Below are 21,940 nucleotides of genomic sequence, written 5' to 3' on the forward strand. Positions count from 1 at the left end.
GGGGCGGGGCGGCCCTGGCGCAGGCCAATCAGCGCCGCGATCACATCCATGCAAATACGAGCACAATGGAGCGAGCCCATCACTCGCCCCTGCAAGCAAGCTTGAAATGGGTTTCTACCTGAGCGGCAGCCAGGCTGACCAATGAATCTGTGTTTTGGGCCGGCGAAGCCCAATAGCGTGGCAGGGGAGGCGGGCCCAAGCCGGGTTAGGGTGTCCTTGCAGGGTGTCTGAGCTAAACTTCACCAAATAATAGCTGTTTGTATTTTGGCTGCTGCAGGAGCCATTTTAGGTAAGTTCTTCTCTTAACTTTTTATTTTCCTCCCCGGCCTCGGCGGGCTGGCTTTGTTCGCGGGTCCCCGGCCCCGCCCCGCCGGCCGGGCTGGGGTGCCCCTATGAATGAAGCCAGGATGAGGGGCTTCGGCGGCGCCGAGGCTCGGCCGGGCCGGGGTCCGAGCGGGGCGGGCGGCCTGGCGGAGGGCAGGCGGCGGCCTGAGGCCTGAGGCGAAGGGCCGGCCTCAGCCGCGCTGCGCTCCGGCTCGCGCTCAGGTCGCGCTCGAGCCGGGCGGCCGTCCTTGGGAGTGCGCCGCTGCGGCCCGCGCGGAGGGGCGGGGGTCCGGGCAGCCCCCGGCCCTGGGCCAGGCGGGCGGGGGCGGGGCGTGCGGAGGGCTCCCCTATACCCCCCACCCGCCAGTCCCGGCCGAGGAGCGACCCCCGGCCCGGCCGGGCCGCCGCGGGGCGGGGGTGACCGCTATTCCCGCCGCCGCCCCCGCGGAGAAGTTGCTCTATTGGCGTCCTGCGTCTGTTTGCAGGGGTGGAGGAGGGTGGGCTGGTGCCAGGCTGCTGGTCCGGGAGGGGGCGGGGGCCCCTGCGCGTCCTCGGAGCGCGCACCACCTCCGCCCCCTTCTTACGCACTAGCGCGCACTCGCCCCGAAAATTGGAACCCTGGAGGTGTCCAGCAACCCCGCAGCCAAGTTTTGTGCATTATTAGATTGCATGTTTGAGCTTTAAAAAAAAAAAAGAGGAATCTGTCCCCTTCAGGGTATTTATTTCCTTCGCTGTTGAGAAGTAACGGAGTCTGTTGCTCCCAAATTTCCAGGGACATGCCTGTCAGATGTGCAGAGGGTTGGCAGCTACTTGGCTTTTAAAAAGACGCTATTAGGAAATCCCCTCACTAGTGAGATAATTGAAATTTGAGTTTGTTTGCAGCTTCAGTTTTATTTGATCCAATTAAAAATGCATAAGCACTTATATTTGTGTACATAAAGTGTTCCTAGTTCCAGTTACGACTGATCTGCCTGTGGTTTCGGTAGTGTGTGATCTAATAAGGCAGTATAATTCGATTTTGAACCTGTAGGCCGGTGTTCTCCAAATTAGGGTTTATGGATCATTAGTAATCTGGCCAAGGTTTCTAGTGAATCCTTGGCATCTCCAGGCATCTTTGGGGCTGTGTGTGCGACTTATTCCCCACCCCCTCAACACTGCTCACTTCTGGTGTAACAGATCCATGAACAGAGAAAATACCCATTTAAAATTTTTTTATAATTTTCAGACTGTCTGCAGTACTGCCTGAGATTTGGTTACTGTTTCTCAAATGTCATATAGGGGCACCATCCCAGTAGGCTCTAGATTTCGACGTACTTTAAGGAAATATGCTTGTGATCCTTAGAATATAGTCCAGACAGGGACCACTCCGCCGTGTTCCCAAGGCTAATTATGAGCTGTCTTTCTTACTAGAGATGTGTACCCATCTATTGTGCATGGCACAGGCGAGTTTGTTGGTATTCCACGTTGGAAGATCAGGCTGGAACCTCAGGGAGATAGTTTTTGTAGACTTTGTGGTTCTCTGGGGGTGGGGAGAAGGTTTGAGATCCATGTATGATAAAATGATTAGGCATGAATCGTCAAGTGCAATGGCTTATGCCAACCAGAACAGGTGGTTTCATACAGAAGCAATGCATGACTATAACGAAAGGCCTGGGAAAACGTGGAGTGGTAAAATGATAAATTTTGGACTTCTTTCTGTCCCAGGGCAGATTTCCTAGATGAATTATTTAAACTTTTTTCTTGATTAATGGACTTTTAAAAGCTAACCCTTGCAATTTTTTTTTTTCCTTTTTTGCTAACTTTGGAATCTCCCTGTAGTAGCCAGACTATGATACTGTTCTTGATGTAGTCTGTCCATGGGGACGGTAAATCTAGATCTCTTGTGAAATTAGCTGTGTCTCATTGCGGTATCACAGTCTGCCTGGAGTCACATCTTTTATACTGCAATTATTTTTGTTTGTTTTTTACGTTTAGCCCGTCTGTTATAGCACTGCAAAGTCTTTGACTATGATAACTTTTACCACAGCTTTTAATATTCTATAGCTTTCTAATTATTTTTATAATTTATTATTAGTAGAGTTGGAAGTTCTCTGAACTCATCAGCATATTACTTCACGCAGATCAAAGGAGAAGTTGAATGGCCAGTTGAAAGTGGAGTGGGAAGCCACAAGTAACAGCTGCATTTCTGGAAGATCCTTTGACAGCTAGTTAGTTTTTTGTATTTATTGATTTGCTTTTCTCATAACTATTTCAAATACCAAAGAAAATCTGAAACGGAATCTTACCTCTTTAGAAACCACATCTCATTTTTGATTTTTACCATTGTGTCACAAAAAAAACCTATCTTTTTGTGACACAATGGTAAACATCAACAAATGGGCTAGCTGGTTTCTTAAAGCGGTAGATTTCAGTTTCAGATTTTCTTTGGTATATAGCTTTGCTGCAAACAAAGTTTGTGGTTATGTCTTCCTGCGTTAAATCATGAGGAAAGAGGGTTCCACAATCTCGGGCATGATTCTCGCTGCAGGTGCCTCTGTTTTTCAGCTTTCACGGGAAGACTTTTTATTGGTAATGACCAAATGCAGTCACACATGGGTTCATGTTCACAACCCTTTTGAACAAGTTTTAGAATTCAAGGATTCTACCTAAATAAAACCTTTGGTATGTGACAGTGACATTGTCTAGGACAATGACAGTAACTAAATCAGCTGAGGAGATTATGTTCTCACCCTCTTCCTGTGTCCCCTCAGTATAGCAAGGTTTGAAATTGTTTTATTTTTAATAAATATTTCGTAGTTCTCTATATTTCCATCCCTCATTCAAAGTTTTAGTTTAATTCAGGTGAAAAGCTACAATGGATTTCATGGGACTGCCTGCATTCTCCTGTACCAGGTTATTATTATATTGAAAACTCCTTGAAATACATAAAATAATAGCTGGGGCTTAGATATCTGTTCCCCAGAGAATATTTTTGTTTGCAATAGAATATGACAAACTTGTGAGGGAAGAAAAAAGAACTAGCATTGAATGAATGAATGAATGAATGAATACCTGGCATGTATCCAGCACTTAGCCAGGCCCTCGGACTACAGAGATGAGAAAAAATACCCTGTTTTCTTAGCCACTCCATGAGCTTCATGGACTCAAAGAAATGAAATAACCTGTTCAAGGCCATAAAGCTAGTACATGTTAGAGTCAGAATTTGAGCCCGCATCATCTGGATCCAAAGCACATACTCTTTTCATTAACACCACTCTCTAAAGATTTCTTAAAAAGCTGGAGTGTGCTGTCACATTTTTGTGGTATGGTGCTAGGTAAACTAGCATGCTTTGCCTAAGTTCTATACACCAGTTGATTTTTATTTTTCTGTTTCAAGAATTCGTCCCTGAAGAGGCAGATGGAATACAGTGAGGGCATCCTTTCCCCGCTTGTCTCCATAGTGTAGAAGAGGTCTCACTAGGGCACTTAGGAGTTCAGGGTTAGCCCAGTACAGTAAGAACCATGAAGTGCAGAGGGAGAATGCGGTCAGTTTTTCATTGCCAGAATGTTCTCTTTAGTTCATTTTGTGGAGGCTTTGATACCCTCATGAGAAATTCTGTTACTTCCATAAATGTCCTGAAGGTCGTAAACTGGAGTTATTTTAAAATATCCATCCCGTTTCCCACTTCTGAACCAAGTTATTTTCATAAAATCTAGATAAAAATGTTTATTTTTGCTTGTGGTACCTGTATTAGTTGGATTTTCTAGTTTGTAACAGTGATTTTTTTACATCCTCCCACTTTTATTCTTTATGTCATTTGTCATTATTGAGACTTCTAGAGTCTTTGATAAGGTATATGACATAAATAGCTCTTTATTTTGAGGAATTTTTAAAAACTGATGAACCTTTTTTCTTTATAGTCATAATGAAGGGCTTAAAATTTTTAGCAAAGAAAAATCTGATTTTTCCAAAGACTTCCATGGTGCTTTTATCCAATAGCTAGCTATTTCTTAACATACTAAGTGTTTGAAAATTTCAGGAAAACCGAAAAGTAGAATTTTAAGATAACTTCAGGACACGAATCCAAACATTTACAAAGTGATGGATGCATGTCTGAATTTTTAAAAGAGTAAAGTGAGATTTCTCTTTTTCTACCTTTCTACTCCTTTATTAAAGATTTTTGTAGTAAGTTTTCACTGATCTAAATTTGATGGATCAAATATATTATCAGTAAAGTTTTAATGTATTTTGTATTTTCTTGTTCACTGTGTAACCAAGGCATTTTATTTTTGGAATATCTACTTTTTTAAAAAAAATTCTGAGATTGTCTTTTACATGAAAGGTCAGGCTTCAGGTTAAATGAAGGTCTAGCTATTGTAACACTGACCTTTGGTTCCTGCGTGTTTAGGTTGACGCTTTTTATCCTGGGATTGATGGACACCAAGGGAGTCTTTAGTTCGTTTGTAAACTCCCCAAAATAGTATGCAAAATTTTGTGCCTTTTTATGGGAAGCAAATCCATTGCGTTTTATGATTCTTAAGGGAATCTGTGACTGCCCATCTCCATTTCCCTCCCTTCATCTCTTCCCACCCACATGCAAAAATAATATTCAGGATTATTGATTTAGGTCATTACAAAACAGTTGTTTTGTTTGAGCAAAATCTTTTGCCTAGAGCCTGACTTCTTTGGGCTTTTTTTTGTTTTTCCCTTTAGCGGTTCCTGCCATCTCAGTCTAAATCAGTTGGCCAGGGCCTGGGCAAGAACTTCTGCATCCCTCAGGGCAGCATCCGGCAAGGATTACCGCCAGAATTCTTCCCTGCCTTATTGTTACACTTGGGAAGCTGTTCCATGCCTTTGCCCATGGAGCAGGTGACAAGAGGGCAGTTGTAAGACAGTCTTAGATGGTCCTGAGTGTCTTGGTCTCAGCCATCTGCCTCTGCAGACAGGACTGGAGGGGGTGGCCATGGCAAAAGCTCCTGGCATTTTCTTGCTTTGAATTGTACTTCTTACTTATTCTGTTAGTGCTTCGTTCAATATGTTAAGAGGAAAAGGGTTTTCTTTCTGACATTGTAGGAAGAATAATTAAAAATAATCTCCTTCTGTCTTTATATTCCCCAGACTTTATATGAAATATACCTTGCAACTTTTCTGTTAATGTTGTTAATTTTAAGTGGAATTTTTCTTAAAATAATGTCTAGTTGAGCATGTAATCTTATTTTATATAGAACATGCATATATGTCAAGTTCTGTTAAACCAGATGTTACTATAGGAGAAAGGATCACATATTAAAGTTCTCAGGACCTTATTTTATAATTTATTTAGGTAATAGTCAAACAAATTGGTAAAACAAAATTGTAGCATAATAAGAAAATTTTGAAAGTAGTCTCTGAGAAGTGGTCAAACTTGAAGTTATCCTGAAGGTATTCTCATAGAAGTCTACTTATTGGACCAGACCAAAAGTTCAGTAGAAGAAGTATCAGCCTGTTTGGTTTGATATATGGATTGAGGAAAACACCTAAGCTTTAGGTAGTTTGGTGAAGGGCACTGGCTCCTGTAAGGGGATTCTGTTTGATGTGTTCCTTCCCTAAGTGTACAAGAGTAAAGAAATGCACTGAGCTGTATTCACTTTGGGTTCAAGGAAACCATCAGCATTCTTAAGAAATCCTTTGAAGGACTGTGTCTGGTAAGATAGGTCTAGATCATATATTTTATTTACTGAAAGAACTTTTATGTAATTTAACTCAGAGACTTTATTAATGTTCATTGTGTATTTTGGCTTTACAGTGTTAGCAATCTAAATTCAGCCACGGGTTAACATGAAAAAATCAAGCCCTCATCCTTGTAGACCATGTGACAAGTTTGGATCACATTATAAATGATAACCCATCAGGTTGTTTCTTTAAGCAAACCCTGTATAGTGTCATTTTTAAGGGACTCTGGGTTTTCTGCTTAATGGAGATAACATTTTTGCCTTGAGTTGTAAAAATACATTGAGTATATGGTACAGTGTATGAAAGAAATCATTAATGATCGGCTCCAAAAATTGTAAAAATGTAAAATAAGCTCTCCTAGATGAGGGCTACTCAAAAATCTGTGGATCTGTGCAGGTCTGTGGACTGTTATTGCATGTCTGCGATGAGGTAAGTTCAGAACTTGAAAGAAAGTAGCAGCTTTTACAGCATTTTTCAGAAAAATGATTGTTGAATCTAATAATAAAAAATGTAAGTTTATGATGTTGTCCTTGTCTAAAATTTTTCCCTAGTAATTGACTTTTCTAGTATTTTATAACAGTTTTGATCAACAGTGGATTGGGAGAAAACAAAAACTAGTCCTTTACCATAGAGCATGCTACTCAGGATGACAGACAGTGTCACCTCTGTCTTGGAGCATGTTAGAAATGCAGGTATTTGGCCCCGCTCCAGGCCGACTGGGATAAACTACCTGGGATGGGGACCCAGTAATCTTTGTTACAGCAAGCTATCCTGATGACTTTGTGTACCTTTAAATTTGAGGAACATTGTTTTAGAGCTGCACTGTCCAGTAGAACTTTGTGCTATGATGGAAAATGTCCTATATCTGTGTAGGACCTACTAGTTACATGTGGCTTTTGAAGCTCTGAAGAGGTGGCTAGTATGACTAAGGAAGAGAATTTAAAATTTTATTTAATATTAATTTAAGTGTAAATAACCACATATGGCTAATGGCACTGGCATTTGACAGCACAGTTCTAGACCCTTTTACCAGGAGCCTCCCCCATCTTCCCTGCTTTTTGGGAGAAATAGTGGGTTTTTTTTTTTTTTTTTTTCCATTTAGAAAGGGAAATACAATATGGGCAAGACTGTTCTTTAGCCTAGTATGAGACTAAATACATCGTATAAAGTTTGGCACTATTTTTTCATTTATATTTACCTATTTATTTTTATCTAAAAGTTGATTTGATGTTAAGAAATAGTAGGATCAGAAAATGAACTTAGATTTGTGTCTTGTAAGGTTTTGCAAACAGCAAGGTAGCTCTTCCAGTGAGGCCTTAGGACCCTTCACGGCTGTGACTAACTTATATGTCTTTCAGCATGACTGCTGAAGCTTTTTTCTTTCATATAAAGATTTAATACAGACAGCTTTTGAGTATGATACTTCATTCCTAATATAAAATGCTGGTTATTGAAGATTCTCAATTACTTTAGTTAATGGAGATTTTTCCTATGTAAAGTATTTCGGGTTTATCGGCTTACTTAAAGGATGATTTTTCAGTTTATAAAGGTAATCCTTATTTTTAATGATATTCACCAAAGTTCCCTTGAGGGATTGAGCCTTATCCTCTGTCCCCTTCCAGTATATTTAAAAATGGATTTGTTAAAAGAAAGGATTTCTTTTTCTTATTCAGGGTTGTATATGCTTCCCTGTCTCCAGCCCCATCTAATTGTACTTCAGATTTTAAACTCCTTAAAATCAAGGATGGCATTGATTCTGATATATTGATTAATATACATTGCAGAATTGGAAATTATTTTGTGATTGACAAGTGGAAGGAAACATGGCTATAGAAGTAAATGAAGATCCACATGTAGAATCATAGCTTTTTAGAATGCTGTCTAGATGTAATGAAATGGATCTTTCTAATCATGTTGTGATTTTACTAGATTTATTTTCCAGGTTTTAGGTTTTCAAGGAGTCATTTAGCAATGATTCTTGAAGCTTGAGAGGTAATAAGGAGTGTCCTGTGTGCTTTATACACTCATAGACGTTAGAATCGGAAGCCTTCATAAAGATGCAGGAATAACAAAATTATTGATGCAGCAGTGTCTCTTGCTTTGTTTATGACATGAATTAATGCTGTATATTTCCATTGGTGTTCAATTAAAAAGTAGCACTGTTTTCCCTTTAATTCTGTTGTAGGGGACTGTCTTACACTCTCGGAGTGAAGATATGGTAGGTTTTCTGGGCAGGGGCTTCTGTTTAGCTGAGACACAAGTATCACTGATGCGTGGAGCTTAACGTTTTATAACATGCTGCTTTGGGCTCTTTTGTATGACTTTCTCCAAAGGGTTTCAAGGAATTGGAAAACTCAGTCTATTGGAATTGAGATCTGATAGTTGATGGATCTCAAGTCTCGCAGGTTTGTAGGTTCCTTGCTTCAAGTTTGTTCCCATCACCATCACTGATTTCGCAGAGCTTTGGCTGGACTGCAGTATGAGATGTTACCGAAAGACAGATTTCATAAGCCATGCCCAAATACCAGACTCCTTATTTACACATAATAGCTGTACTCTGTCCACCCTTATCTGCTTACCTGTGACATTTCATGCTGGCAGGGCTCTCCCGGCTGCTCCTGACTTTCTGTCATGTTCATTCTTGAATTAAGCTTTGTTGCTACCATCGTAGCCGTGGTTGTGGCAATTATTTCTAGTTTGAGATTTAAGTCTTATCAGGTCTTACACAATCCAGCATCTTAACTAGATTCTTCTAAACCAGTGCCCCTGTCCTGCTTCTCAGGATTGCAGAAGAGTAGAATTGGAAGGGACTTCAGAGGCTGTTTAGGCTAATACTGTCATTTTCTGGATGATGGAGCAGAGTCCTCGTCGTGTCCTAGTCAGCCATAGGGCTGCTCAGTGGTCAATTTAGGACTAAAATTCAATTCTTATTTCACTAAGTTGGACTCTTTCCCTAACTCTGAGGGTTTGGGTCCTAAAAACCCACATAGGAGAATTTCCCTTAAGAATTTGTGGGGAAAATATGGGGAAGGAGTGCTCTAAGATTAGAAGTGAATTTGTGAAAGGCTGCATAACTTTTTTCCTGTTCTCCAAAATGAAATAAAGGTATTATCAATGAAATTTTACATGTCTTAAGTAAGGATGAGTCGTACTATTTTGGTAACTCTTGTTTACTATGTCTTGTTTACTAGAAACATTTTGGCATGTCTTTCCCTGATACCATGGTAAAAGGCTTGTGGTACTGTTTTGGTAACTCTTGTTTACTACCTTTTGCTTACTAGAAGCTTTTTGGCACGTTCCCCCGTCATATCATGGTGAGATGCTTGTAAATTCACCTTTGCTTTATTGCAAATAAGGTTCATGGGAGGTTGTTTTCACATCTGCATGTTCATTCAGCTCTATGACTTGGGGTTATTAGAGTAAGTTTTTCCCAGACCACTCAGTAATTATGATAATAATAATAGCACCGACCAGTCATTGAGTGCTGACTGTGCGCCAGGTATGGTGCGAGGTTCTTTTCGTGGTGTGGTGGTTGTTAGGGCTGTTCGTCGATATTTTGGTTCTCTTTCTTTTGGGTACGTGGAAGATTGCACTTCTTCATCACCTTGAAGTTGAGCACGACTGTGGGACTTGGTTTGGATACTGAAATTTGACTGGAAGTGATATGAGACACTTCTAGGCAGATACTTTCTTTTTCTTCCTGAAAGAAATCTGCATAGTGTAAGCAAGTAAGCCCATGCTTTAAACCAGAGTTTTTTAAAGAAGGAGATTTAACTGCAGCATAACCACGCCCATCCTGATGAATATACATGGATTATTATCCTTGATCCTTATGGCTAAGTGCTGATATTAACCCATTTTACAGTTGTCATAGCAGAGGCAAAGGAATTGCATTACTCGTCTGTAACTGCAGAGCTTGGCAGTTTGAGCCCTGCATTCTTCAGCAGTAGTTGGCTGCCATTCTCTGTGCTGTACTCCCTCAGTACCGACTTTGTAGAATATGAGCTCTGTCCATGATAACCTCATGCCAGTGCTTATGTTTACCACTCTGCTCCATCACTTCTCACAGTTGCTCCTAAAGTCTTAGGTCCAAGGGTACCTGTCTCTTACCAGGATTTATCCTTCCCAAAGTTGTGCTGCAGAACCCTTCATGCCTTTTCTGTCATCTGTTCTCTACTTTTACTGCCTTCTGGAATTCCATCTTTCACGTGATGAGGATAGTTCTTTGCCTTAAATATCTTTGCGTCTCTAATATTTTTGAAGTAAATTCTCGGAAGGCCACATTTAGCTTTACAAATATAGGAGGCTGCCCAACACTTGTAAAGATACTACAGCATGTTAAGTGCATGGATTCTGCAGCCAGACCACCAGGTTTGAATCCTAGCTCTGCCATTCACTGGCTGTGTGAACCTCTGTCTCAGTTTCCTTATCTGTAAACTGGACATAATAATCTGTCTCATGGTTGTTTTGAGGATTACATGAGTTAATTTATGTAACCCCTTGGAACAATACCTGGCACATTGTAAGCATGTTATGTGTTAGATGTTATAATTTTAAAGAATCTGGTATATCTCGGGGACAAGGTGAATGGAGATAAGTCTTTACTGATTTTAATCTTTCTGAGGTTAATATTAAGATATCAGAGGTTTAATACAACCTTTAATTTTTTCTTTTACTTGATAGAGATTACTGAGCAATTCTGTAAGACACGCTGCTCTGGGGGAAAAATGACCTAGAGCTTGCCCTCAAAGAATTTACAATGTAAAGGGGAGATAAGATATTCATAAACACCTGTACACAGATAATTATGCTACTCCAAGGTAGCCCATAAAAAGTGCCCTAAGACAAGAAAGATAAAGGGCTTTGGAAGTTCAGAAAAGATAGGGATGCGGAGTCAGAGAAGGCTTTGAGTCATACTGGGCATTTTTCTGCATTGGAAGGTTAGGTAGGATTAGGGTATGTCGAGGCTAGGGAGGTAGGGAGCCAATCTCTAGGTGAAAGGAAAGATCAGATCAGAGGCCATAATAAATATGTTCATTCATTCAGCTAAGGTATGTTGAACGTTACTATGTGCTCAGCACTGGTGCAAGCCCTGGGGGTGCAGCAGTCCACAAAGCAAGTGCCTACTCTCATGGAGCTTATTATGTTCTAGTGGTTATTTGAATATGCAGAACCACAATGTATCAGGTGGTGATAAGGACTGAGAAGAAACATAAAGAAGGATAAGGAGACAGAGAATAGATTTATGTCACTACAAAAAGCATGATTAATTTCTAAAGTTGTTTTTAGGGTATGTTTTGAGGAAACCCAGAGCAGAGCTAAATGGCTTTTCCTGTGCGATGTGCCATAGCTTAGCTGTTTTCCACGCACCTGGTTCCCTGCCCCTTGCTCTTGGCCTATCTGGATATTTTCTTTCCTTTGAGATTTGAGAATAAGTCCCACTGTCTTCATGGGGCCTTCCCCCTTTGTATCTGCCAGAAGCACTCTCTTTCCCCTCTACACTTCTGGAGCCAGATTTTGCTTATATAACTAATTTAACATTTCACATTGAACTGCCTGTGTCTTTTTTCATATCGTTACTCATTTATTCCACATGTATGTGATGCCCATTTATTTAGTAAATAATTATTGAACTTTCATTTTGTTTCAGCCGTTACTGGACTCTGGGAACTTGAAGATAAATGTACTTGGTCTCTGCCCTTGAGGAATGCACATTCTGTTAGAAGAGACAGAAATGTAAACTGCTGCTACAGACATTATGATGAATGTCAGATTGGAGCTATGTCCAAAGTTTTTGTTAGAATGCAAGAAGAGGGAGCAGCCATCTACCCAGGGGAGCTGGTGATGGCTTTTGAAAGGAAGGAACTTTTGAACTGGTTCTTGAAAATTTATTTGGAGTTTAATAAATAAAGTGAGATTGGTGTCTAATTTGGAAACACTTTAAGCATAGGGAGTATCCTGCGAGGGAGCGGAGGCAGATGGTTAGTTCATTGTGGCTGGAGTATAGCGGACAGCTGTGGAGTTGAGTGGATGACAGGGCTGGAGGAGTAGCTCGGAGACATTGAAAGGCTTTGGAGATCATGGTAAGGAGTTTAGATATGTGTTGGCAGTGAGGAATCGTCAGAGGTTTTAATGCTGGAGAGTAGGTTGTAGTCTGTGTTTGGTAGCAGAGGTTGGTTTAGAACGGTGGTGCTCAAACTTTGCTGTGTGTTACAATCATCTGGAAACTTTAAAAAATGCCAGTGCCCAGGCTGCACAGCAAAATTAGATTCTCTGGAAGAGAGACCCAGGTATTGGATTTTTGATAACTTTTCAGGTGATTCCATCATGCATCCAAGTTTGAATACCATTGGTTTGGAGAGGCTTTACAACAGGTTAATGAGTTAGGAGGCTCCCGCAGTGGCCTGGCTAGGAGATAAGTCATTGAATTGAGGCATTGGGAGCAGGGACAAAGGAAGACTGAGCCAACCATTATTATTTTTCTCGTTTTCTGTATGTTTGTCTTCCCCAACAAAGTTGTGGCCCTGTGGGCACAAGGTCCAGTCTTTGTACTTTGAATTTCTCATAGAGATTCGTGTGTAGTAAATTCTCAGTAAATATTAGCCTTGATTAAAGTCGGTTTTCTTTTGTTCAAGAACTCATACTTGAGCACTTAGGGCATTTTTATTTCATTTGCTTCTTTCCCTTTTGTTATTAAATATAAATTCCTTAAATAGAAATGAGAGTGGATGGAGATGAAACTTTTTGGTCAGTTTTACTTCCTCGTAATTTTGATTAAAGGTTTAGGAAGTTAAAGCAGTGTCTGCATATGGACTTGGTTTATCCATACGGTCTCTCATTAGCCCAAATAATTAAGTTTGCCTTGAACTCTTGGCATTTGTGTAAAACCCATTAGTGTTAATATACTCTTTTAAGATAAAGAATCTAGATAAACTACCTAGATTCTTAAAGTATTTTTAAGGTTTGCCTTCCATATGTTATTGGAATGTGTAGAACAAAAATAACACCCAGATTCTGTTTCTCTATGTAGTAACTAACTTAGGAATTTATCAATGTGGTATAGAAACTGACTTGATTTGTGCACTTGAAATAATTTCTCTTTGCCAAATAAATTTATTTGTGCGAGCATAGTATTTAAAAATGCTTTGGAGTATTTTTGTGTCAATTTTGCATTCTCTGTTCTAATGGAGGAGAGTTGGAACATATAGAAATCAAAAACTTTAAAAATATTTGGTGGTATTTATACCCCCTCTGGCCATTTTGTATCTTGAAAAATGTCAAACCTACAGAGAGTTATGTGAATTGTACTGTAACTCTCATCTCTCCTTTACCTAGATGCACCAGTTATTAGTATTTTGCCAAGTTTGCTTTATCTCTCTTTCCCTGTCTATATATACTTCTTTTTAAAGCTGTATCTTTTGAGAGTTCCTTGCAGACATTGTAACACTTCACCCCTAAGTACTTTTGCATCTTTATCCTAAAAGAAAGGGTACATAACTATAATACAGTTATATCACTCAGGATAGTTAACATAAAACCAATACATAGTCCATGTTTAAATCTTACTGTTCACTTGTTCTCTAGCTTTTTTATTTTTCTTGATCTAGTATCTAGTCAGGGATCATGTGTTGTATTAGTTGTCATGTGTCCTTACCTTTTAGTATGGATTAATGTGATCTGGTGGTCACAGGGTTTCAGGAATGGAAAGGAAACCCCCTATAAAGGACGTGGCCAGCTTCCCATCCCTCCTGTTCACCTCCTCCCATGCCCCCAGCACTGGCTGGGTGGTGGCCTTCTTAGACTGATGGCAGAGTTCTAAAGTGGAACCTAGCATTCAGTGCAGACATGCTTGTGCACATCTTCCTGAGGCTCAGAGAGGCTTTGTACTGAACAGACAGTTACTGTCCATTTTGGGATTAAAGCCATTCAGGTTGCCCAGATGCTTAATTAAGAAAATGTGGTAGTGTTAATGAGACTTCAAGAAAAGATTTTCATAGTTGTCTCTAAATCATCTGAAACATTAAAAATTAGGAGTTGTTTTCTGATGTTTCTTGAGGATCGCTGATTGTTATGATCTTGTCTTTAAATAGTTCCCGGGGCTTTAATTTTTTAAAAAACTATCAAGGACCTCCCTACCCCTACCTGCCCTTTAAATATTCTAATGGTCATGCCCTTTTGCTCCTTTGCTCCTTCCCGGGCAGACTTCTTTCTTGTTGCAGCTCTTGAGGACTCTGAAATCTTTGTTTCCATCCGCATTCTCTTCTGTGCTTCAAACCCTCATTTCCAGCCACCTACTCTGCATATTTACTTGCATATCAAACATGAAAAACCGAATTCAGTATCTTTTCATATAAACCTGCACACTGGTTTGAACAGTGGATGGGGGTTGAGAATGAGATAGTATTTGACCAGGGGATTAGGAGCACTAGACTCCTATCCCTTACCAGCCCCTCCCTCCCTAACACCCCTCCCCCTTTCCCCCTGCCCCTACACATACCCACTTTCTGGGAAATAGGTGAACCAAATGGTGCTGACAGCACCGTTTGTGGCTGAACGTGGAGTCTTGGAAGTTAGGCTTCATGAAATGTTGCTCAACTTTTGTTTTTTCATTATTGTTCCCCTAAGGAGCTTTTGGGCAGTTTAAAAAAAAAATTATTTTACATTGTCTTTTGAGGGGGGTTAGGGTTAGGTAGTTAGGGTTTATTTTTATTTATTTACTTTTTAAAACTTTTTTTGATGGAGGTACTGGGGATCAAAGCCAGGACCTTGTGCATGCTAAGCACACACTCTACCATTGAGCTATACCCTCCCCACACCCGCAGCTGTTTTTCATTTGTTTTGTTTTTTTTGTGTGTGTTATCACGCTCCTACCCATGAAAACTTAATACCACAAATATATAGTGTATCTGTTTATGTACTGTGTGTTTGCTTAATATGTAAACGAGTAAGATATTTTAACCCCCAAGAACCAGTTTTTGCCCCCTTGGGGTGATATTGCCACATTGAGAACCCACGTTTTAACTTAAGCTGGGGGAATTCTAACGTCTAGACACAGAGCAGGCCTGTGGGTGCTTGCGCTCTCTCCTCCCCACAGCACAGGCACCTGGGGCTCGCGTCCGCCTGCTGAAACCAGGGTTTCATAGCTTGTCGTGACCGTGACTCACAGTAATGACACTGTATTGTACCCAGTATACATACATATATATTTTAAAGGTTTTAATATTCAATACTTACTCTTACTTCTTGTGATGCACTCTTTTTTTATTCTGTATTCTTTAAAAAAATAATTTTATTGAGATAATTCACGTAATACAAAATTCCGTTGTTTTCATTCCATTTTTTTAAAAATTTTAAAATGAAATGCTGGTTGTGACCCACTGACTGTCAAAAGCATGCCAGCCAGCCAGAAGAGCAGTGCCGAGGGCATAGCTGGTCTCAGACCACCCGCATCCCGCCAGGAATCTGAGAAGAAAGAGGCAGCAGAGTCCTAACCTGGAACCCCTGCGCTCACTGTCATTCGACTTTGTTTTAATAAGTGCCCTTGAACTTACACAAGCTGGTCGTTTTACTTCTTGATACGGGATGAAGGCTGGAGAGCTGATGGCAGGGGAGGGCTGCAGTGAGCTTTTGAAGCCCACAGGTAAAACTGCTGTGGTGGCAGCCGAAGGGCTTGCCTCCTAAGGAAGGTGAAATGGGCATCTTCATTCTGTGATTGTAGTACCAACACACACACCCCTGCCCCCACAGAAAGAAAGAAAAAAAGAAAGGAAGGAAGGAAGAAAGAAAGAAAGAGGAAGAAAGGAAGGAAGGAAGAAAGAAAGAAAGAGGAAGAAAGGAAGGAAGGAAGAAAGAAAGAAAGGAAGAGGGGAGGTGGAGAGAGGGAAGACTGATCTAACATTAGATAGTACAGCCTGAAATTTTTGAAATCCTCGTTATTTAACTGGGTTTATCCACAAGAATACTGGAGGGAATGACTGTAGGGATCTGCGTTTTTAATTAATTTGCTGTCATTAGTCTGTTAAAAGGGCAATGAAGAAATGAAGTAGTAAACTGCTAAGTTTTCATTAGGAGAACGGAAGAGGAGAGGGTCTGAGGAATGAGGTGTGGCTGTGCTTTCCTGGGGTGTGTGGATGGTCAAAGGGAGGCCCTGCCCATAGCTAGGGGGAATCAGCTGTGCAACGTGGACGTGAGTGGTGGGAAGGCCCAGAGAATAGACTGCACTTACTTACTTTTGACCCCAGTGCCAGGCAGGGCAGGAATATGATAGGACCAAATAAAACTGAGGACATCCCATCCCAGAGCAGCAGGATAATTAGAGCAGAAATTTGTGGAGTGCTTGCTATATGCTAGGTACTAAACATTTTATATTCTCTCATTTAATTCTTTAAAGTTGTGAGGTTGTAGGTTATGTTTGTACCTCCCACCCTATTTTACTGATGAGGAAACTGAGGCACAGGGAGGTTAAAAAAACTTGTTCAGAGTCACACAGTTACTTGTTCTTACATATGATATAAACGCAGGGCCTTAGAGACCCTGCCTTGAAGTAGTGAACCCACTGCTTCTGGGACCATGTCTGCTGCACCATACTTCTCTTGAGTATTGCCTACCTGGCACATCCCATGATCTTCATTTAAGCTTAGTTTCCAGGTTGCTACTCTGAGAGGCTGGTGACCACAATACTAAAAATAACATTGTCCTAGAGAATATTTATAGTTTTTTCACTCCCTCTTCTTAAGTACAGACTGTGCCTTATCTGGGAAATACCACTAATTTTAGAACTCCACAGTTGGACATTTAAATGGTAAGTCTTGTTAAGTGGTAGTCATATTTCAAGTTAGTTCAGCAGACATTTGCATGCTTCCTAATTGCCCTGTCATGCAGTCGGTGCCAGGGTGACAAATGTTATCACAGTCTAGTAGGGGAAATAGACATGACCAATATTTAGACTGTAGTGAAACAAAGTAAGTAGAACAGTAAAAGGAACATAAAGGAGTATGGGAGGTTAGGAAGAACTTCCCAGAAGAGTTAACATTTGAGTTGGGTTTCAAAGGATGAGTAGGAGTTTGTCTGGTAGGTAAACAGTTGCACAATAATTAAGTGAAAATCGCTAGAGAGATGGACAGAGGCCTCCTACTGATATTACTGCCAATGTGTTTAGATTCTTAATTATGTAGTAGAAAGAGCTTCCAGTTGTAAAATCCCCTTTTTCCCTAGTGTCCTGAAATGCCACTGGGATCCTGTGCCTCAACAGTAGGGCTGGACACCTAGGGATTAAACTTTAGGCCAGTAATAGGAGGGAAAAATTGCTACCCATGTAGCACCTGCAGGCACACTGCAACTCTGGGCAGAGTTTCATACCTGTGTGAGGGGACGATGGTGTTCCCTATAGCCTAGCTCCAACGCACGACTTTGACTGCAGTTGGTGAGGTTTTTCTTCTGTTATATGAAAATAGTTGATTGCTGTTATTGAGAAGGTATTTAAGCATTCAGCCACAAAACTTTATTGAGCACTGACTTTTTTTGAATGGATGGTAGGTGAGGACCATACATAGAAATTGGGTTTTTGAAGTATAATATGCATTCGATAATGTGTGCACGTATCAAGTATACTGCCTAATGGGTTTTTGCATGTGTGTATACCTGTGTATATCTTTAGATCAAGAGAGAACATTTCCAGCACCCCAGAAGGTTCTCTTGTGCCTCTTCTCTGGTTATATCCATTATTTCTCCCCAAGCCCTCCGTAGCACTGTTCTGGCCTTTGTCACCAAAGATAAGCTTTACCTGTTGATGAATGTTATTTAAAAGGAGTAATACAAAATATACTGTTTTATATCTGGCTTCTTTTACTCAACTTCATAATTGAGAGATACACACAGATTACTAGGGAGCACTGGTTACTGGTCACATTGTTAGGAAGATACCCAAAATAGTCACATGTGATTTATGCCGCTGAGAGTTGGCAGGAGTTTATTGGTGGCATTTGTTTATTCAGTACCCATTTATAAGTACCTACACAGGTGCTTTGCCAGGGCCTGGGACTCAAGGATGAATAAGTTCCTACCATCTTTTGGTCTAATGAAGGAGATGGACATACATGTAATTACACATAATACACATCACTAAAATGAAGAATTGGTCAACTTTCAGGGGCGAAATGGTTTTTGAAAGACTTTCTAGAGAAGGTGAAATGTCTTCTGATTATCAAAGGATTATAATTTTTCCAGATGGTCAAAAGGTGATAGCATGTGTCAAAGTGTAGAGGTCTGAAGCAGCATGGTGTCTTCAGAGATCTGCATTGGTGATAACTTTGATTTTAGATTGATTAAGAAGTGTAAGAATGCCACAAATATCACCTTGGGAAGGAATTTTGAGGAAAACCTTGGTGTGCAAGTTCGCCTAAGACCTCAGCCATCAGAGATGACCACTCTAGCGAACCGTTGTAAATGCATCATCACAAAGAAGGCAGAGAATGGAAGTGAAATTTCGAGATTGCTGTAGCCAATGAAAAAACCCTCTGCAGTGCTTTACTGCTGATGTGTTGGAAGACTTATGAGGTTTAGGTAAAACTTCAGAGGTGCTTATTATGAATGTGGTATTTTTTTCAATAATTGAGATGACTTTCAGTGTCCCATTAAGCCATCAAAAATTCCCTAAGGATGGATTTTGATGCAGCATCGCTCCTTAATCGTGGGATTTTGTAGTAAAATGTATTCCCTGATGTATCAGTTTGCTGGGGCCCCCATAACAAAATACCACCGACTGGGTGGCTTACACAGAAATTTATATTATCACAATTCTGGAGGCTAGAAGTCCAAGATCAAGGTGGCAGGTTTGATTTCTTCTGAAGCCTCTTTCTTTGGCTCGCAGTCTTTCTCACCATGTCCTCATGTAGTCTTTTCTCTGTGTTGTCTGTGTCCTGATCTCTTCTTAAAAGGACACCGGCCATATTGGATCAGGGCCCACTCCAGAGACCCCATTTTAACTTAATTGCCTCTGTAGAGGCCTTATCTCTAAACACCGTCACATTCTGAGGTGCTAGGGGTGAGGGCTTCAACATAATGAATTTTGGGGCAAGAGAGGACACAGTTCAGTTTATAACACCCATGTTTCAGAACCTGCTTTAACATTGTTGGCTGTGTGAGGGTTGTCACCCGAGAAATGCAGGGGTCAGAACAGCGCCAAGATAAGCAGGGGGCAGACTCCGTAGACCAGGTCTGCTGTGACCCCTGTGGGGGCCGGGCTTGCTCCTGGAGTACCGTCTTTGATTTTCCAGTGTCTGTCTGCACACTCGAACCCCGAGCCTTTGGTGGTGTGTCTAAAACTGTAAAGACTGTGGTATCTCATCAGTTGATAGAGATGAAAACAGGGACTAAGAAGGAAAGAATCTAAACTGTGTCAGGGCCAGGAAGGTGATTTGATAACTTTTATAACTCGTAATAATCTGTTCCAGTGCTGAGCAAACCATATCCCTGTCCTGCCATTTAACCCTTTTCTTTTATTAGCCAGAGTTAAACAGCCTTGGCATTCTCCTTATCAAAACATTTGAATACCAGAGAGCTGTTTCTAAATCAGATCACCTTAACCTTCTTCCTCTTTAGGGGCAGAAAGTTATTTTCTGTAGAAGGATTTTATTTTGAATTTTCTGTTGTGATGGGCACAGAGAGGATGGAGAGGTGGGGGTTTTTCTCTTAAAGACGTGCTTTTTGACAGTCACCTCTTAGTTTTGTTGGAATCTTTTTAGGATGAATGTTGTAGGTCTGCTTCTGTTTTAATCAGCATTGGGATTCTGTGGTGGCAGAAGAGGCTTGTCATAGGTACCTAGGAACTGGAAATCTGGTTTTCAGTGTAATAGTGTTTACTGTAATGGTGTGTGTTCCAGAGTTGCTATAAGTAAGACCTCTTTTCAGAATTAGAACTTTAAACTTCTAAACTATTAAGAGAACTCAATGCAGAGTTGAATGAGATTTGTTAGCTCACATCATATTAGACCCAGCTTAATGTGAAGCAGGGGACTTTGGGAAGTCATGGCATGCCCAAGTGTTTTCACGTTGCATCCCTGTTAACGCCAGTGTAGTTCCATTGCCCTTTTGTTCCTTCGCTTAGCTGTAGGCTGGTTGACCATGAGTTTGATTTTGGCAGGGTGGTCTGGGTCAGAAGTAAGCATTTAAAAATCTTTGAACAGCATTCAAAGGTAGAATGCATTGTGGCTCTAATTTCTGTTTATATTAATGTAATACTTATGTTGTCTTTGACTTGCTTGGCTGTTTACTGAGGAATGAGTTTCCTTTAACAGATATTACTAAGTCATTGTTAATTCTTTTAACAAGGAGTAAGTTCATTGTTTGAAATGGGTCATAGTTTAAAAGTGTACCTAGAATTTTACTTACTTTTGAAGAAACCTCTTTCAAATCTGTTTTTAAAAAAAACTGAGTGAATTTTAAAGATCTTACTGGCTTTATTTGATGATTCATGAATTGTGCAGCATCCCATCCAGCAGACAGAAATTAGCTCTAAAGAGCTGTACAAAATGAAAGACTTACATGCAAAAGAGGGTGGGACAAGGAAGTTACTGGCAAAGAGTATATTGTTTGTGGCAAGATCACCTTCCTTTAGGGGAGTGCAGGGGTCCATCAAGCTGATTACCTCACTAGTGCTGACCAGGTAGTTCCAGATTGACTGGTTTAAGATTCTATTCCTGGGAGAGGTTGAAACTATAAATTAAGTATTAAGTCTCTGTTTGGTGACCTGGGCTCAGCCCAAGTGACTCCATTTTGGTCCTTTTGTAGCTTTCTTAACAAAGCTCTCTGTTTAGTAAACGGTATTTCTTATACTTTCAACAAATTAAATGTTTTAACTTTCCACATTTTTCTATTTGTTTTCTGCCATTTCATTCGACTCTTAGATTTGGCTCTGAACACCTTTTGGGAGGGGGGTGATCCATGATTTTTTTCCTTTTTTTCAAACTAGGTAGATAATACTATTATTGAAAAGTATTTTTTAACCACAAGGGTGCTGATAGCGCTGAACTGCTTTGGATAAAGGGAACCTATGACAGTTGGATCCACAACAGGCTGATTTGAAATTCAGTGTAATTTGATAGAGTAGTATGTTTTATTGGCACCTTCCATCTGTGAAAATCCTTGAGCATTTGCTACCATGTTTCCTAGACATGTCTCCTGGCTTTCTTAAGACCCTCCCCCCTTTAAATTAGAAATATTTCTACAAAATAATTCAGATGATATCTTCTTAAGAGGAGAAGGAAGAAATAGGATCCAAAGGTAACACTACATTGGGGAGCGGATGCTCCCAGTGCAGTGTGTCTTTGAATCTTTGGCCCCAGTTCTTCACTCTTCTGTAGTAGTATTTTACGTTCATACCCTTGCCGTAACCTCATGGTGGATGGAATTCTGTCCTTACCCCTTGATGTAGGGTTTGGGCCAATGGGATATGAGTGGACATGATGAAAGCAGAGGGCTGCAGTGTGCCTGTGCTGATGGGCTCGTCCTCTAGTGCCTCTGCCATCACCATGAGAAGCACCCTGAGTAGCTGCAACCTCGTTACTGTGGGCCTTAGAAGGGAACCTTAGAGCTGGGCCACCCCAGCAGACCTGCAGCTTAAAGCACAGCCTGCACAACCCAGATGCCAGCGAAATTCTGTGGTTTGTTGTTGTGCAGCACTATCCTGGCAGGGGATGACAAGTACAGTCACCCTGCTGAATCCAGGGTTGCTCCAGGGCCTTTCGCAGCAGACATTCTTGGATGGTCTTTACTCTGTCTTGGCCATTTACAGAATTCTCAGTTGGTCCACTCCACCCTTTTTTTTCCCACCCACTCCTTTCTCCATCCTACCTTATTGCTCTCCTCTGCTTTTTAGCTTCTACTTACTCACATAATTATGTTCTCTCTTAACTTTTTCATGTCCAA

The 21,940-nt window shown here is 40.8% G+C and overlaps 1 protein-coding gene across 4 annotated transcripts in view; it reads left to right on the forward strand.

Moving 5' to 3' along the window:
- Positions 1–202: 202 nt before the first annotated feature.
- Positions 203–21,940, forward strand: part of CHD6 (chromodomain helicase DNA binding protein 6) — a 161,340-nt gene continuing 139,602 nt past the window's right edge. For all 4 annotated transcript variants that reach the window (XM_064475670.1, XM_010975258.3, XM_031433796.2 and 1 more), the window contains exon 1: positions 203–289. The gene's annotated coding sequence lies outside the window, so the exon portion shown is untranslated. The remainder of the gene's footprint in view (positions 290–21,940) is intronic.

The sequence above is a fragment of the Camelus dromedarius genome, chromosome 18 (assembly GCF_036321535.1).
Source record: "Camelus dromedarius isolate mCamDro1 chromosome 18, mCamDro1.pat, whole genome shotgun sequence".
NCBI classification, from domain to species: Eukaryota; Metazoa; Chordata; class Mammalia; order Artiodactyla; family Camelidae; genus Camelus; species Camelus dromedarius.